Consider the following 2,839-nt stretch of genomic DNA (forward strand, 5'->3'; position numbering starts at 1 on the left):
CAAAAATTCCAGATTGAATTTCTGGAATTCCTTGTAGGCTAGTCTAATGCTAGTCATGAGTATTTGCTCTAGTAATTCGACTACATCATACTGGTATGTTCTGGTCTACTGATGCATATAACCAGCTTACTATCAGTTTTAATTCCCAAATAGTAATAGTTCTTGTTGCGATGTCTGTGCTACCAAATCCAGATGTGCCTCTATCAGTATCTTCTAAGTTGTCTATTTCTATGATATCCATAGTGTTAATCTTTTCTACCACCAATAGGGCAATTCAATCACCAGCTTTGATGTGATAATCTGCGCCTCGGTTGTTGAATAATAATACTTTAAGTTCTCCTGTATAATCTACCTTGCTTACACCAGCACCAGTAGAAGTACCACTATTGACCACTAATCCACCTCTCAGGGTAATACTTCCATAAGTTTGTACCAGTGGTCTGATTGGGATACGGGTCCCAACAATTAACATTCCTCGTACTGGGATTCTCTATTCCTGCATAACATAAAGATCATGGCCTACTACCAGCCTTGAACTTTTAATTGGTAACATTGCTCTTGTAACTAACCATTTTACTCAAATCATGAAGTCTGAGTCGTTCTGATTTGCTGTTTCCTGCATATTATCTCTGCTTATATCATCTACTGTACTGCTCATTATTAGGCATATGTGAATTTCCCCTTCCACAGTTCATGTTACTGAATTAACTTAGAAATGTACAGGTTTCACTATCACTTGTTCGGGATGAGAAGCTCCCTCCTTAGAATGGTACTCAGGCCATCGACTGAGTGTATCAGATTTGCCTCCTCTAGTACCTGGATTGTAAACAATTTTAAAGTTGTAATCTACTAACTTCTGCACCCAATGGATTTGGCACCAGCTCTAGACCTGTAAGATGAGGAAATATGGGAGGTTTTAGTAATCAGTGTATACAGTTATTGGTTTTTCGGTTCCAACCAGGTATTGGCGCCATTTTTTGAATGCTTTCAATATCACCCACAGCTTTTTATTGTACATCTCATAATTCTACTCTGCGGAATTTAGTTTTCGAGAGTGAAAAGCTATAGGATATAGTCTGTTCTCCTTGAATTGGAAGAGCATATAGCCTACAGGGATGTCGCTAGCATCTGGTTCAACTACAGTTTCTCTTTCTGGGAAAAAATAGTGTAAAATTGGACCAAAGTAAACCTTCTCTTAAGCTCCTAAAAGGCCTTTTCCTGTTCTGGGCCCTATTAGATCTTCTTGGAAGTATCCTTCAATGGTTCTGTAATTGGAGTGCAAATTTTAGAGATGTTTTCCATGAATTGCCAGTAGAGGTTTGTGAATCCTTGGTATATTTAAACCTTCTTGACTGACTTAGGTGATTTCCAGATTATTACTAAATCCACCTTTCAAGTACTCATAGATACTCCATCGATGGCTATCATGTAGCCCCAGAATTCCATCTCGTTTACATAGAAGAAGGATTGGTTTAATGAAATCTCGAGCATAAAATGTGCCAATTTTGATAACACTTGTGTTACTAGTTCAATATATTCCTTCTTATATTTAGAATAGATGAGAGTGTGGTCCAAATATCATACGACTCCTTGGTCTAGAAATTTTCCAGGGACCTCATTCACCATGTCCTGTAATGTAGCTAGAGTGTTGGCTAATCTGAGGGTTATTACTTTATATTCATAATATCTATTACATGATCAGAAGGCTGTTTTCCATACATCCCCTTCTTTGATTCAGATCACATTGTAACCATCCTTTATATTAATTTTGGACAATATTTTAGCTCCTGCTATACAATTAAGTAATTCTGATATCAGTAGTAGTGAATGCTTATTCTGAATAGTTATCTTATTTAGATTTTGGTAGTCTACTACCAGTCTTAGTCTTCCTTCTGCTTTTCGTACAAAAAGAATCAGAGCACGAAAAGGTGATTGAGTTCTCATGATCTTTCCTTGTCATAATATATGATCATAGTATTACTATAACAACTCAAGTTGTTTGTCGGAGGGTGAATGAATGGGTTCCAAAGAGGGTTTTGCTCCTTCAACCAATTTAATTTCAAAATTGAAGGTTCTTCCAGGCACTAGTTTTTCTACCGTTTGCAGGGGAAATAGCTTTTTGAATTTCTCATAGTGTTTTGGTAGAGAATCAAAGTTGATCTTGTTAGGATCTTCAATTGTTCTAATTCTTCCTACTTGGATTGTATTTTCATCCCAAGCAACTGTCTCGTCATATTCAAACATATCTGCGATACCTTCGACTTCTTCTTCTACACAGGATTTATTTTTAGGATCTTTGAATTCCCATTTTGTACATTCTCCAATGTTGGATAATGGATGTTCTTAATGCTACTACCTACAAGGGATTACCATCCCGTAATCTCCAGCTGCTGCCATTTTGCACATAACTTCAGATATGTGTCTGTTTTTTTCTATTTCAAGCCCAATAGAATGCATATAAAATTATCCTCCCAGTGCAGCTGGTACTCTATCACAGCCTTGAATATTAACCAGATTTGGTCTCTCTGTAAATGGAGGTTTTAGTTCCTTTACAAGTTCTTTGTTGATTAAAAACATGTTGTATTCTAAATCTCGCAGTACTTGTATTTTGTAGCACTAACAGTTTGAGTTTATAATGTAAATTCAAGCATATTCCATAGGACAGTTATATCTTATAGATTTTAGTAAGCGAAATGGACATTTCTTACTGTAAGGCATGGAGTCATAGTTCTGTCATTTTGATACGTCTGAGGTATTGATCACAACTAGAATGCTTGTTACCATGCCCATGCAGTTTTGACCACTTAGGTCTTCTCAGACAAACTTGTTTCCTTTTAGT

Source organism: Tuber melanosporum (genome assembly GCF_000151645.1).
Source record: "Tuber melanosporum whole genome shotgun sequence assembly, scaffold_210, strain Mel28".
NCBI classification, from domain to species: domain Eukaryota; kingdom Fungi; phylum Ascomycota; class Pezizomycetes; order Pezizales; family Tuberaceae; genus Tuber; species Tuber melanosporum.